Source organism: Pholcus phalangioides, unplaced genomic scaffold, assembly GCF_987345545.1.
Source record: "Pholcus phalangioides strain wild (caught in Gottingen) unplaced genomic scaffold, Ppha-v1.0 ptg000005l_1, whole genome shotgun sequence".
In the NCBI taxonomy this organism is placed as follows: Eukaryota; Metazoa; Arthropoda; class Arachnida; order Araneae; family Pholcidae; genus Pholcus; species Pholcus phalangioides.
The window spans coordinates 2,694,831-2,711,654 of record NW_028301598.1 but is presented as its reverse complement, the minus strand read 5'-3'; the positions used below and the strand labels follow the sequence as shown (position 1 = coordinate 2,711,654).

Below are 16,824 nucleotides of genomic sequence, written 5' to 3'. Positions count from 1 at the left end.
TGCTGACAACACACCAGAGGCAGTTTCTAGATCTTTTAACGTTTCTCCTACGTCACGATGACGTGATCGTATTTATTCCAACACCATCTATAGCTATCTACAGCTTGGCTGACCATATTTCCTCGTGGAAAAATACGAAAAAATTCTTTTCGAAAATACGGGACATCGCCAATTATCTCCAAATCACGGCGCAATTGCCAATTATAGCACAAAATTTTCAAAAACGCTCCAAATAGGTCTGTTTTGGACCCCGCGCGTCTCTTCTCCAAATTTGAAAATGTGTTCGAAATAAGTTCGCTTGTGGTGATTCGAGAGAATTCCGAATATATTTTGTTCCTCAAAATTTGATTCAACTTCATTTTTTCGTGCCGAATGAAGTCATTGATGGAGCACGTCCTTGAAACTGCACATACGTTGCTTTTTTTGACATTTTCGGACGCTTGGAATACAATCTCCAGCTTAAACAACTACTAGGGCTATTGACAACTAAAGGCACTTTCCCTACGACAGCGTTTCTCAAAGTGTGCATCGTGGTTCCTTGGGGGAGAGGCTTCAACCTTTGTCAGGAAAAGTCGCGGATTTGTGTGCTATTTATGTTTTGAAGTGTTTTTTATGTCAAAATATCCACTGAAATATTATGGGGAGCCGCAGTTGAACCATGAACTAGGCAAGTGGGCCGCGGCTGAGGAAAGTTTGAGAACCACTGCCCTACGATATTTATGAAAAAAGGTAAAGTTAGAGCTAATAGAAGCTGGCAAGAGGCCTCCCTCTTGTCAGCAGAACTGAAACGCAATTTCTGGAACTAGAACTGGTGGGTTAGTAAGACACTCGAAGCGGTGCCGTCTTAACGCTTGGGCCAAACCGGGCACCTCTCGGGGCCCTCAAGAGAAGAAAGGGGACCTCACAAAAATTTCAACCAGATCTCATTTTTGTGAGGTCCCCTTTCTTCTCTTGAGGGCCCCGAGAGGTGCCCGGTTTGGCCCAAATATATATATATTTCAAATATATAACTAAAAAGAAGTCAACTGAAACCCACTGAAAATAAAGTCAACTAGTCAAACTCATAGTTATTATGAAAATGACCTGTATGACCAACGTTTCTGATAGAATAAACGGATTTAAGTGAGCCCCTTTTTTAAAAAAAAACGGGATAAACCGGGACAGTTTTGAAAAAAAAGGACCACCTGTAAAACAGGAAAATTGGGACTGTCTCAGGAGATACGGGAGGTATGGTCATCCTATCTATAGCTATCTGCTGATGTTGGTTTATTCGCCCACTTTCTTTGCTAGCGCTATCTAAATACAGTCGAATCCCGTTATAACGCACGCCAAGAGACAGGAGAAATCACTTCGTTAAAACGAAATTTCGTTATAAAGGAATTCCATGTTACCTAGCATTGTTCCTATGTAAACTTATTTGGGGGGGGGTTAGGAAAGTGTTCGTTAAAACGAGATTTTCGTTATAATGGTACTCGTTAAAACGGGATTCGACTGTATTGCAATATTAAGCTTATTTCCAGTCTTGGTAACTTGTGAGAAATTTCCCATGTTCGTGAGAAAAAATTGTCCAAAAATCGTCCGTGGAAAATTTCTTGGCATTTGTGGGAAATTTTGAAAATTCATCTAACAAAAGAATTTTTTTTGAAAATAAAAATATATATAAATGCAATGTAAAATACAGGGCGTCCATAATTAAAAGACCCTATTTTAAAGTAGCCTACAGGCGAAACCAGTCATCAGAAAATTGTGAAATTTTGTAGAGGTGTGTTCACCATGTGAAATCGCAAGATGGCAATAGCGTGTTCCTAGGGTGACCATACGTCCCGTATTTCCCGAGACTGTCCCGGTATTTTCTAGTCGTCCCGACTTTTTCGCAAAAGTGTCCCGGTTTTTCCCGTTTTTTACGCGAGCCCTACTTTAATTTTTATTCTTTATTGAAGTCAAAGATTGAAATTATTTTTCAACTCATAAATTATATTATGATAATTAAAACTATAAATAAGAATATTAATCTCCCACATTTGTCTCGGTGAACATTTTTTCCCGTGGAATTCATTTTAATCCACTGCAATTTGCAGTAATGCTTTATTTTCCACCATATTGTTTTTTCCGTAATTTCAGCAATATTTGGCAACTTCGTTTAGTTTTGGCAATAGTTGGCGATGCCCCGTATTTTCCCGTAATTGGAATCCCAATTTCCCTTATTTCTCTCGAGGAAATATGATCAGCCTACATGTTCCAAACAGCGCGTGATCCTAATTGGACGCTACGCTGTGTGTTAAGAATCATAAATGTGAAAAATCTACCATCGCCGCTCACTGTTGGCAAGAGGGCCATCGATTCAAATTTCAAGAAGCAAGAGTTTTTCACAGTCAAGTCCACAGTTGATTTAGATTTCTACTAAGGCACATATATATTAGGGCCTTCAAAAATACACTAGTAAATGCATAATAAATCCATACCAGACCAGCATCAAATGGTGGCCCCCCCCCATGCCCAGCCCAAAGGGCTGATTGTGGGAATAAAGACGGGCCAAGGTAGGCCTATGAAGAGAGTTGATAATAAATCTACATCCCCGATCGCAATACCATGGCTTAAATTCATTTCGAGCGGGAATTCTAAGAAAAATCGAATAGACCAATCGGGTAGCAGCAGCACTATTCCGCGAGCGTCCAATCAAGACTCTGCATTAGTATCTCACGCAGGCTCACAGCTTCATTCTGACCACGACGTTTGAAGTGAACAGACGTATTTTTTTTCCCGCTGAGCAACCGAGCGTTAAGATTTGGTATTCAACCCAAGTGGGAAACTCGGTCAGCGTGATTAGTGGTTAAATATTGTTCCTCTGAAGACGATATACCCATTGTGGTGTTGAAATGCATTAGGATTTTTGTATTTTCATGTAAATTTGCCTTATTCGTTGGTGTCTTTTTAGTGAATGTGGTCATGCTAGAGGCATTCATCGCGTTCACTGTATTGATACTTTTCACGAGTCGAATAAAACCCCCTTTGGGGCCGCATTTGTACCGCGGTCCCGAGGTTGAACGTACACCCCAGCTGAAAAGTGTATGTCCCCAGCCGACTGATGACAAATACGAATTTCTTTAATTCTGTTTTCGAATAAAAGTATTTCCCATTTTTTTAGTTTTTACATCCGATTGCAGACGCGATCATCATTCAACCCCCCAGCCCCCCACCGCCTTGCCATCAAAAGTAATCAAAATCGGAACCTCCCGTCCCTATCGTGCTTACGTAATACTTGAATACCCCCGAGACATTTAAAGACTTGAAATGATCTAGTTATGCTGAATACACAATAAATATTACTTACGTACATTATTTTGTTGTTGTCATGGTTGTTTGTATTTGGTAACCATGGAAATAGTTCTGTGGTATATATTTATACAAAAGTTATATCGACTGCGGAAAACGAGAAAAATAATAAACTGAATCGATAATCATATCGATGAAAATAAAAGATCTTAAAACATTATTAGAGGAATTCATCGTTTTTTTTGTGAATTTAATTTTTTATCCACAGAAAAATGACCAATTAATTAACATATTGATACCTACGTTGAAACTATTTTTTGAACACCGAGAATTGGTAAGATTAACCAATTTTTATGGAAGATTAAGCGCCGTTTTAAGGAATAAATTAAATGGTCAGTCAAACCTTTATGTTTGCGGACAAAAATTCAGCGATTACAAATCACCACCGGAAAAAAGTCATCGACAAAAAAATCACCGGAACATTCACCTCATGACAATTTATCGTTGGGAAAATTCACTGACACGACAATTTATCGTTGGGAAAATTCACTGACACGACAATTTATCGTTGGGAAAATTCACTGACACGACAATTGACCGCAAGGAAAATTCACCGTGATGACAATTCATCGCTAGGAAAATTCACTGACACGACAATTCATCACTAGGAAAACTCACCGAAATGACAATTCGCCGCAAGGAAAATTCACCGACACGACAATTCATCACTAGGAAAATTCACCGAAATGACAATTCACCGCAAGGAAAATTCACCGAAATGACAATTCACCGCAAGGAAAATTCACCGTCACGACAATTTATCACTAGTAAAATTCACCGTCACGACAATTCATCGCTAGGAAAATTCACTGACACGACAATTCATCACTACGAAAATTCACCGAAATGACAATTCACGGCAAGGAAAATTCACCGACACGACAATTCATCACTAGGAAAATTCACCGAAATGACAATTCGCCGCAAGGAAAATTCACCGTCACGACAATTCATAGCTAGGAAAATTCACTGACACGACAATTCATCACTAGGAAAATTCACCGAAATGACAATTCACCGCAAGGAAAATTCACCGACACGACAATTCATCACTAGCAAAATTCACCGAAATGACAATTCGCCGCAAGGAAAATTCACCGATACGACAATTCATCACTAGGAAAATTCACCGAAATGACAATTCACCGCAAGGAAAATTCACCGTCACGACAATTTATCACTAGTAAAATTCACCGTCACGACAATTCATCGCTAGGAAAATTCACCGTCACAACAATTGACCGCAAGGAAAATTCTCCGACACGACAATTCATCGCTAGGAAAATTCACTGACACGACAATTCATCACTAGGAAAATTCACCGAAATGACAATTCACCGCAAGGAAAATTCACCGACACGACAATTCATCACTAGGAAAATTCACCGAAATGACAATTCACCGCAAGGAAAATTCACCGTCACGACAATTTATCACTAGTAAAATTCACCGTCACGACAATTCATCGCTAGGAAAATTCACCGTCACGACAATTCATCGCTAGGAAAATTCACTGACACGACAATTGACCGCAAGGAAAATTCACCGATACGACAATTCATCACTAGGAAAATTCACCGAAATGACAATTCACCGCAAAGAAAATTCACCGACACGACAATCCATCACTAGGAAAATTCACCGAAATGACAATTCACCGCAAAGAAAATTCAGACATGACAATTCATCGCTAAGAAAATTCACCGAAATGACAATTCACCGCAAGGAAAATTCACCGTCACGACAATTTATCACTAGTAAAATTCACCGTCACGACAATTCATCGCTAGGAAAATTCACCGTCACGACAATTCATCGCTAGGAAAATTCACCGTCACGACAATTCATCGCTAGGAAAATTCACTGACACGACAATTGACCGCAAGGAAAATTCACCGACACGACAATTCATCACTAGAAAAATGCACCGAAATGACAATTCACCGCAAGGAAAATTCACCGACACGACAATTCATCACTAGGAAAATTCACCGAAATAACAATTCACCGCAAGGAAAATTCACCGTCACGACAATTCATCGCTAGGAAAATTCACCGTCACGACAATTCATCGCTAGGAAAATTCACTGACACGACAATTGACCGCAAGGAAAATTCACCGACACGACAATTCATCACTAGAAAAATGCACCGAAATGACAATTCACCGCAAGGAAAATTCACCGACACGACAATTCATCACTAGGAAAATTCACCGAAATGACAATTCACCGCAAGGAAAATTCACCGTCACGACAATTTATCACTGGTAAAATTCACCGTCACGACAATTCATCGCTAGGAAAATTCACCGTCACGACAATTCATCGCTAGGAAAATTCACTGACACGACAATTAACCGCAAGGAAAATTCACCGATACGACAATTCATCACTAGGAAAATTCACCGAAATGACAATTCACCGCAAAGAAAATTCACCGACACGACAATTCATCACTAGGAAAATTCACCGAAATGACAATTCACCGCAAAGAAAATTCAGACATGACAATTCATCGCTAAGAAAATTCACCGAAATGACAATTCACCGCAAGGAAAATTCACCGTCACGACAATTTATCACTAGTAAAATTCACCGTCACAACAATTCATCGCTAGGAAAATTCACCGTCACGACAATTCATCGCTAGGAAAATTCACCGTCACGACAATTCATCGCTAGGAAAATTCACTGACACGACAATTGACCGCAAGGAAAATTCACTGACACGACAATTGACCGCAAGGAAAATTCACCGACACGACAATTCATCACTAGAAAAATGCACCGAAATGACAATTCACCGCAAGGAAAATTCACCGACACGACAATTCATCACTAGGAAAATTCACCGAAATAACAATTCACCGCAAGGAAAATTCACCGTCACGACAATTCATCGCTAGGAAAATTCACCGTCACGACAATTCATCGCTAGGAAAATTCACTGACACGACAATTGACCGCAAGGAAAATTCACCGACACGACAATTCATCACTAGAAAAATGCACCGAAATGACAATTCCCCGCAAGGAAAATTCACCGACACGACAATTCATCACTAGGAAAATTCACCGAAATGACAATTCACCGCAAGGAAAATTCACCGTCACGACAATTTATCACTGGTAAAATTCACCGTCACGACAATTCATCGCTAGGAAAATTCACCGTCACGACAATTCATCGCTAGGAAAATTCACTGACACGACAATTAACCGCAAGGAAAATTCACCGATACGACAATTCATCACTAGGAAAATTCACCGAAATGACAATTCACCGCAAAGAAAATTCACCGACACGACAATTCATCACTAGGAAAATTCACCGAAATGACAATTCACCGCAAAGAAAATTCAGACATGACAATTCATCGCTAAGAAAATTCACCGAAATGACAATTCACCGCAAGGAAAATTCACCGTCACGACAATTTATCACTAGTAAAATTCACCGTCACAACAATTCATCGCTAGGAAAATTCACCGTCACGACAATTCATCGCTAGGAAAATTCACCGTCACGACAATTCATCGCTAGGAAAATTCACTGACACGACAATTGACCGCAAGGAAAATTCACCGACACGACAATTCATCACTAGAAAAATTCACCGAAATGACAATTCACCGCAAAGAAAATTCACCGACACGACAATTCATCACTAGGAAAATTCACCGAAATGACAATTCACCGCAAAGAAAATTCAGACATGACAATTCATCGCTAAGAAAATTCACCGAAAAAAAATTAAGTGATATAGTGCGTTAGAGTGAATGAGAGACTTGTGTGTGTGGTAACTCAGTCGGTAATTCAATCACTCACTCACTGTCATTCACACGGTAACTCACTCACTGTCATTCACACGGTAACACACTCACTGTCATTCACACGGTAACTCACTCACTGTCATTCACACGGTAACTCACTCACTCAATCGCTCACTCACTGTCATTCACACGGTAACTCACTCACTCATTGTCATTCACACGGTAACTCACTCACTCAATCGCTCACTCATTTGGAAACTAACCCAGTCACTCGATCACTCATCCACTCATATGGCTACCCAATAGCTCACTCACTCGACCATTCATGCGGTCATTGACTCGCGCTGTCATTCATACGGTCACTTACTCAGGAATTCATACGGTCGCTCACTCACTCGACCATTCATGCGGTCATTGACTCGCGCTGTCATTCATACGGTCACTTACTCAGGAATTCATACGGTCGCTCACTCATTTACTAGCTAATTTACTAGCCCTCTCTCATTCACCAACTGAGTCGTGACCCACTCGCTCACACGTTCGCTCACCGACTTCCTCAATCACTCTGTCATTCACACGGTAACTCCTTCACTCACACATTCGCTCACCGACTTCCTCAATCACTCTGTCATTCACACGGTAACTCCCTCACTCACTCAATCGCTCACCGACTTCCTCAATCACTCTGTCATTCACACGGTAACTCCCTCACTCACTCAATCGCTCACTCATTTGGAAACTAACCCAGTCACTCGATCAATCATACGGTCATTGACTCACGCTGTCATTCATACGGTCACTTACTCAGTAATTCGTACGGTCGCTCACTCATTCACTAGCTAATTTACTAGCCCTCTCTCATTCACCAACTGAGTCGTGACCCGCTCGCTCACACATTCACTCTCACTGACTTCCTCAATCACTCGGTCACTCACTCACTGGCGACGGAACTGTTATCGGTGAATTTTCCACAGCGGTGAATTTTCCGTAAATCGTTTGAAAAGACGAGAGAATAACGCGCAGCGTGAGATTATGTAACACGTTCCTGCCGACGCGAAATGATCCATTTCGGTTCACGCGACGCAAAACAAAAACCTACTCTTATAGGAAAAAACCCGGCTTAAAAAGTTTTTTTCCATTATTTTTAATGAGTCCTCGACTCGCTGTGCTTATTATCTTCCAATACTGATTAGAATTATATATTTGTACTAGCTATAATACCCGGCGTTGCCCGGGTTTTCTTCAATGAGGCTTTATGAACCACGTGATATCTCCCTCTTTCTTTGAGGGGCATGCAAACCGTGTCTAAAGATAACCAATATGGCGACGTCCTGCGCGACTCATGAAATAAACAAATCTAGATTTAAAGAAACATAGAAATGAATAGTCCCCTCCCCCTTTTTTTTTGATGGGTGCTAGGTATTTCGATTCCCTCCCCCTGAACTTCAAGTTATCCATCTCTGCCTTTTTCAGCTTCCAAAATTGCTTAATTAAAGCTGTGGAATTTTTTCGATGCACTTCACGGGGCCCAAAACTAATTTTAAAAAACATCCTAAACTATATGAATTTATGCAAATAAATATTAAAAGACAATTCGGAGACATTAATTTTCATGCTTGAGAAGATATAATTAAAAAGTTGAAATCAACGTTATTGCATGGATATCCAACTCAAAAGTAGATCCGGCTAATTACTCCATGCTTAATTTTCTGGGCTTCGTATCTCCAAGTGAATTCCATATTTCAAAAATCGAGAATTCAATTTAATTTTTAAAATTATTGATGTGGCAGGGAACCCCCCCCCCCAAATTTCCGTATTTACGCAGTTAAATCGGCAATTTTAATAGTGATTTCTATGAGGATCACCCTCATGATGGTGATGATTATGACGTCTATTCAAAAAGCCTCATTACTGAGAGTATTGAAAATGTGGCAAACCATTATAAAGGCATAAACTATTATACATAACTGGCAGCATTAAAGAAGTGACAAACCATTGTAAAGACATAAACACGTCTGAAACTCATCGCTAGGGAACCACGGTAACCAAAGTAAACGTTCGGAAAGTGATTGTTAAGGCCCAAAAACCATTGTTGCCGGACAGTTTTTTGCCCATTTGGGGCATTTGCCCTGGTCTGACGAAATTTTAAAGTAGCCTATCGTTCAAGTCGGGTCGCATTTGGTATATATGCAAAATTTGGCGTCGATCGATCTAAAATTGTAGATTTGTATAGAGAACATACACACACACAGACACACAGACACACAGAAAATCAATTTTATATATATAGATTTTGTGCTTATTTTAGCAAATTTATTCTCAACTCGATGCATGCGATAATCAAATAATTGTAATAACAATTATACGATTGCACTCAATATGAGAAAACATAATTATCTCCCGGTTTTTGTATTCTTTTATCGACGTAATTGTACTCCTAAATTATTTCCCAAAATTATGAATAAGTCTTTGTTGTATATTTGATGCCTGATTAGTCTTAAGAAACGCAAAAATCAAGGAAAATAGTGTCTTATATCAACGATAATGGACATTAGTTAGGTTTTTTTTGTTTTAACATTGAAACAAGAAAAGAGGAAAACCATTTGAATTCATTACGTACTCCAAAAAAACTCTTTCCTTTTTATTCAACAGAAGGAAAAAAAAAACTGGATCTGGAATTTGTCCAAAGTTTTCCAGGATAAGGGGGAAAAAAAAATACCGCATTTTCTACTCTGGGGTTAATCACACTTGAAAAAAAATCTAATCTGGGATAAAGAGGAAAATTTAATTTGTGTCTCCTCCCTTTTTTTTTTTCCTGAGAAGAATTGTTTTTTTTTTTTTTGTTTCATTCTTTGTTTCGGATACTTTTGCGTAAAAAACGGGATCCGGAAATTTTGCCTCCGACAAATTACGCCCACGATGTTTTGCCCCCGTCATTTCGGCTGCCTTGGTAGTATCACTGACCGAATGAGTCGATAAGTGATGGACTGTTTGAGTGACCAAGTGTTTGGATGAATGACCACATGAGTGACCATATAAATGGGTGAGTGACGAAGTTAGTGACTATGTAAATGGACGAGTGACCATATGAGTGAGAAGTGAGTGGCAAAGTTAGTGACTGTGTAAATGGACGAGTGACCATATGAGTGAGAAGTGAATGACGAAGTTAGTGACTGTGTAAATAGACGAGTGACCATATGAGTGAGAAGTTAGTGACTGTGTAAATGGACGAGTGACCATATGAGTGAGAAGTTAGTGACTGTGTAAATGGACGAGTGACCATATGAGTGGGAAGTGAGTGACCAAGTCAGTGACTATGTAAATGGACGAGTGACCATATGAGTGAGAAGTGAGTGACCAAGTTAGTGACTATGTAAATGGACGAGCGACCATGAGTGAGAAGTGAGTGACAAAGTTAGTGACTATGTAAATGGACGAGTGACCATATGAGTGAGAAGTGAGTGACCAAGTTAGTGACCATATGAGTGAGAAGTGAGTGGCAAAGTTAGTGACTGTGTAAATGGACGAGTGACCATATGAGTGAGAAGTGAGTGACCAAGTTAGTGACTATGTAAATGGACGAGCGACTATGAGTGAGAAGTGAGTGGCAAAGTCAGTGACTATGTAAATGGACGAGTAACCATATGAGTGAGAAGTGAGTGACCAAGTTAGTGACTATGTAAATGGACGAGTGACCATATGAGTGAGAAGTGAGTGACAGGTGGCACAATTTTTCGTGATCAAGTTAGTGACCGTATGGGTTACCCCCACTCACTTGGTCACCAAAGCATGGAATTTCGCATAGCTACCAGCCTACACCGAACTTTACGGGTCAACCGTTGATCCTGGAGACATACTTACAATTAGAAAAACAATCCAAATAACGCGTAGACCTCAGTCACGTTATTCATATTGCAAGGGGGTTTTATAGTTATTAAAATAAAAAAATAATTTTTTTATACGGACACCCTGTGCTGAAAAATCCAATTAGAAAGCTGGTGCCCTGTATCTCCTAAGGGCAACCAAAACATTCCACGTTCTTAAGTACAATGTTCACTGAGATATTTGGATTCGGAAAACGGAGAAAAGAGGGGAAAAACACAGGAGAAAAAAAAAAAACCATCTTGAGAAATTCCACGCTCTTCGTGGCAATTCCAGTTTCAGTTTATTATTTGCATTTAAAACTTTCAATCCGTTTCACAAACAGAAATTCTTTGTTTTTCTCGTCATTTTTTCTAATTTTAAGCCATTGCATGAAGCGTTTGTTGAGTGTTAACGCCCTCTAGCAACACCACCTATAGAACAAGTCCTCCGCACAAAGCTCGTGACGTCACTGAAGGCCATTTCACCCATTGCCATTGGATATAGCAGGCCGCATGCGATATCTTTACCTTTTTTTGCAGTATATCCAATGGCAATAGGAGAAACGGCCTTCTTCGTTGACGTCACAGGCTTCGTGCGGAGGCCTTTTGTTCTATAGGTGGTGTTGCCTCTAGCCAGCACCTCCTAGAGATAGAAGGTCTCTGCACTGTTTGCCATAAACGTCATTCAGACTACCTAGAAGGTTTGCCACATTTTGAAACACAGCATCCTATTTCGTGTCTTCTTTCTTTGGCGTTGAATCTTCCTGATTGGCCCACAAATACCGCGTAGCGATTGCATGTGGGGCATAGAAATCGCCAATTCTGAGCCCGAACATTTCTTTTCCTGTACTAGCACGAGCAGCGGATTTTTTTCCGCTGAATATTCTGAGGGAAAACGGACTACTTACTGATGTCACAAGCAGACTGCGGAGGCCTTCTATCTCTAGGAGGTGCTGCTCTAGCCCTTCAAAGTTACGTTGAATAATGCAATCGGGCAACAGATTTCTCCAAACAGAATTATAAAAAAAAATTTCAAGCGCATATACGCTTGATTACAATGCTACATCTAGTTTCGTATCGTAAACAGTGGCGTATTTACAGGGGAGCTTAGCGGGCTATAGCCCAGGGCAGCAAGTTCAGAAGGGTGGAAAATTTGAGGAATGAGTAGCCAAGAAAATTAGTAAAATGGGAGAAGGGCAGTGAAATTTGTATAACCCTCGATAAATCCTATCTGCCCAGACAGCAAGTCAGTGAGTGACCAAAAGTGTGACTTAGAGCGTGAGCAAGCATGTAAATGACCAAAACAGTGCGCCGGCATGCGAGTGACCGAAACAGTGTGTAAGCGTGCAAGTGACCAGAACAGTATGCGAGTGACCGAAACAGTGTGTAAGCGTGCAAGTGACCAGAACAGTATGCGAGTGACCGAAACACTGTGTAAGCATGCGAGTGACCGAAACAGTGTGTAAGCATGCGAGTGACCGAAACAGTGTGTAAACGTGCAAGTGACCGGAACAGTATGCAAGTGAAAGAAACAGTGTGTAAGCATGCGAGTGACCGAAACAGTATGCAAGCACGAAACAGTATGCAAGTGAAAGAAACAGTGTGTAAGCACGTGAGTGACCGAAACAGTGTGCAAGCGAACGAAACAGCGTGTAAGCATGCGAGTGGCCGAAACAGTGTGCAAGCACGTGAGTGACCGAAACAGGGCAAGCGAACGAAACAGCGTGTAAGCATGCGAGTGACTTTAGAGGAAACACGTGTTCAAGCACACGGTGTCGAGGAAAGAGTTGCCAAGAAAATTAGACTAACGTAAGAAAAGGGCAGCAATTTACGTGCAGCCCACAGGCGGCATTATCATAAATGCGCCTCCTCCGATCGTAAACAGTCACGCTCGCACGTGCGTTCATTTTTCCGAGTAAAGCGCACCGACCGAAGACTGTAGGGGAAAATATTACCCACAATTTCTTCCATATCATATGTATTGGAGAAAGCGGAAAAACCCTCGGTTTAATTGTGGATAACGTGAAACTAAATAAAACAAAAACGCGCAATATTTTTGCTCGCAAATGCAAAATTTGCACAAAAGTTTTGCTCTTTGTGGGAATCGCTCGTTAAAAAGAATCCATAGTCCGTTATACATAAGTTAGTTCCTCGTTGCCAGAAATTCAAATCAACTCCCGGAAATTTCCATCGGAAATATTTTCGATTATCTTCCCACAATTCCTCGATCATATTTTATAGAACTCCATTGTTAAAATTTTCCATTCAAAAACTTTCTTCAATACATATTACACGCGCGCGAGACTATTCAGCGCGAACGTTTGCCCGCGGGTCAAATAAATAAATAAACCCATGCGCACCATTTTTGAATTTTTTCGTTGAATATTTGAAAAACACTGCATTGAAATATTTCCTCCATTTTTTTTTTTGATTAAAAAATATTTTCGCTGCTTCTTTGGTTATAATTGAAATGCCAGAAAATTGAATATTTAAATAAAAAAATTGTAAGCATGGCCCCCTACCCCCCCCAATATCCTATAGGTTACGCCACTGAATTCCGGTCGGGAAAGTTGAGGGGGGGGAGGGAAGGGCGCGCGAAAGCGATGGGCGATGAAAAGGATTATTACGAGCGGTTCCAAGGCGAAAGAGGGCGGGACGGGAGGTGGGGGCCACCTTCCTTCTCGCTCTGTCTCTCGCCTAACTAAAATCAGCGGAGGTTCCACCATGTTCCACGACCCCCCATGCACTCCTCAGTCAAAAGACGGAACATGGCGTGCATTGATTTCCTCCTAGAGGTGAGTGCGTGTATATATATATATATATATATATAAGGGATGGTTGATGGGGGTATAAGGTAGAGAGTGAGTGAGATGAAGGGTTGAGAGAGAGAGTATCGGAAAGGTTTCTGGTGGATGGCAGTGGTGTTTGCGGGGGGCTGGTGGGGGGGGGGAGTCCCCGTGGAAGGCTTTTGAAAGGTATGTAGGATGGTGGGTTTGGAGGCTTTTTGATGCACGGAACAAAGGGTGGAAATAGCGATGGAATTTCCTTGGAATTCGAGCCATGAGAGAGCGAGAGAAAAAGATCTCTGAGAGAGGGGCGGCTTTTAGGGGGGGGGGTTGGAGGAGGGCTATACGTATAGACTTACGCGCACACATAACTCCGATACTCTCGGATTTTAGCCCGCCATTTCTCGATATCGTGCGAATAATTGCAGCTGACAGAATTCCAGAACTTCAAGGTTTTGGTGCCACACAGAAGTGAAATTTTACCTCAATTTTTGTTGTTTTTTTCTTTTGACATTTCAGAACCTTTTAAAAATCATGGACCCGATATCTTTTTTCTCCCGCTCCTTCTTTCAATGAAATTCTTTTTTTTGTTTTGTTTCCCCTCTCCTGCAAGGATCCATTAAACGGAGAAACCTCAGTTTTGGAGAAAACGGGGAAAGAAAGAGATCATTCTCCGTACGAAGATTTTTAACAGCTGGTTGATGCGAAGATGAATTTAGGAAAGAGAGGAAATTCAGCTATCGTTATATATACGGAGAATCCCGTTATAACGAACGCCAAGAGACCGGAGGAATCACTTCGTTATAACTACATTTCGTTATAAAGGCCATCTAGTATTGTTCCTATGTAAACTTATCTGGGGGATTAGAAAAATGTACGTTAAAACGAGATTTTCGCCATAACGGTATTCGTTAAAACGGGTTTCGACTGTATATATATATATATACACACACGGGTAATCGAACCAGCACCTTTAAGAGATAAAAGGCCTCTCTCTCTGCACTCTGCTTGTGACGTCAGTAAGTAGCCCATTTTCCCTCAGCATATTCAGGGAAAACAATTCCCTGTCGTTGTGAGGAAAAGAAATGTTCGGGCTCAGAACTGGCGATTTCTATTCCCCACATCCAATCACTATGGCGGTATTTGTGAGCCAATCAGGAAGATTATACGCCAAAGTAAGAAGAAACGAAATAGGATACTGTGTTTCAAAATGTGGCAAACTTGCTAGGGGGTCTGAATGACGTTTATGGCTAACAGTGCAGAGGCCTTCTATCTCTAGGAGGTGCTGATCGAACCCACGTCTGCTGACTTGCCGGTTGAGCGCCCTAGACTACAAAGGCACTGAATATGTCAATCTTTACTTAGAGCTAGTGCGCACTGAACGGGACCGTACATGGACGGTCAGACCTAACTCAGGCCAGAGCTTACGATTGCTGACACTGCCGCCAAATGGCGACGTATGCAAGGATGATGATTCCACTTCCCGCTATTTACACGAAGGTTTTTAACAGCTGCAGCTACTAAACCACACACGCACCTCGTTTATATTCCTCTGCGGAACTTCTAACGAATTGGTACATGTTGGAATGTGCGTGTACGTGTTGTGAATCTAACGTGAAGTTTGTTTCTGTGTGATGATTGTATGCGTAGTGTTGCCATTATGCCATCGATTTTTCCCAACTATGAGTGAAATGTAATGATGGAATAATTGTACCGTTGCAGGCCTGTTGCTATCTGTGGCGAGACCGGCTATCACTTGCACCTTGAAGTTGGAAACCAGGTTTTTAACAGGTGGTTGAAGTTAGAGAGCGTGAGTTCGATTCCCCGCAAGGGCAAATGGCAATTTTTTCCCTCTCCTAAATTCATCTTCGCATCAACCAGCTGTTAACACTAGAATGGTCTTAGCAGTCATTTTGACGGTTTTTGATTTTGAATATAATCTCGACAGTATTTAACTTACACACCATGGGCGGAGACACGAAGGGGGAGGGGGAGCAGCATCAAAGGTGAAATCGACTGATCTGGTGCATATATGTATATAATAATTGACATCATCATCATTGTGCCTCCCCATCAATGATCACCGTGCCCCCCAGACGTCCAAGTCTATCTCCGCCTATGTTACACACTCCATTTCTTGTGACTTTTCCTTATTTCTGTGCTTGCCTCTGCGTAAAAAAATCTGAAAACATTGAAGGTTTTGTTCTGGACGTTTATACCTAGAGCGGCCAAGAGCAGAAACTGTACATGTTTTCTCTTTTGTGGTGGGCGTTAATGAAAACTTTTGCTTTTAGGTTTATTTCCAATCATTCCCTCATGGCACACACAACACAAAATGCATTTATAAGAGTAACATATCAATAAGGAAAAAAGAAATGAAATAACGCTATTTGTTTCGCATCGTGTGTGTTACTGGGCAATCTAAAATGTCTATTGGTAGGGACAGTATGCAAACACAATCCAAACACTATATATTATTTAGCTATAGCCTCTGTTATCAAAGTTGAGGAATCTCTTTTTTCTTGATCGTTCACTTGGTAAGCTCAGTTTTTGTTTTTTAGTTTGACATTTCATAACTCATCATTTCATTCATTCTTCATCAGAGCCGTCTTAAGAGTATCATGGGCCCCCGGGCCAATTGATTTTTCTGAGTCCCTACCAAACAACTTCTCGAAAATTTCAATCAGATCTTATTTTTGTGAGGCCCCTCTTCGCTTGAGGCCTCCGGGCCGTGCCCGAGTGGGCCCATGCCTTAAGACTACACTGCTCGTCATGCCACCATCTGCTTTGAAAGCTTCCTAGGAAACATGCTACACAGTGTGTAGACGTGTGTGGCTCTTAGAAGAAGGATGCATTAGAAGAAAATAAAGATATTTTTTCAATACTGAATGATATTTCGGACATTAAATTTGAGGCTGATGAGACTTGCGATACAAACCCACTCTGATAACGAAAATCATGATTTTCTGCTATATCTACCCGAAAGAGAAAGTAGCGATTCCGGAAGTGATTGGTTTGAATCAGATAATACTGACGACAAAGATGATTTTTTTTAAAATTGTATAT

At 40.9% G+C, this 16,824-nt stretch overlaps 1 protein-coding gene across 1 annotated transcript in view; it reads left to right on the top strand.

Moving 5' to 3' along the window:
• Positions 1-16,824, top strand: part of LOC149085717 (protein madd-4-like) — a 114,013-nt gene that overhangs the window by 23,083 nt on the left and 74,106 nt on the right. The window lies entirely within an intron of this gene.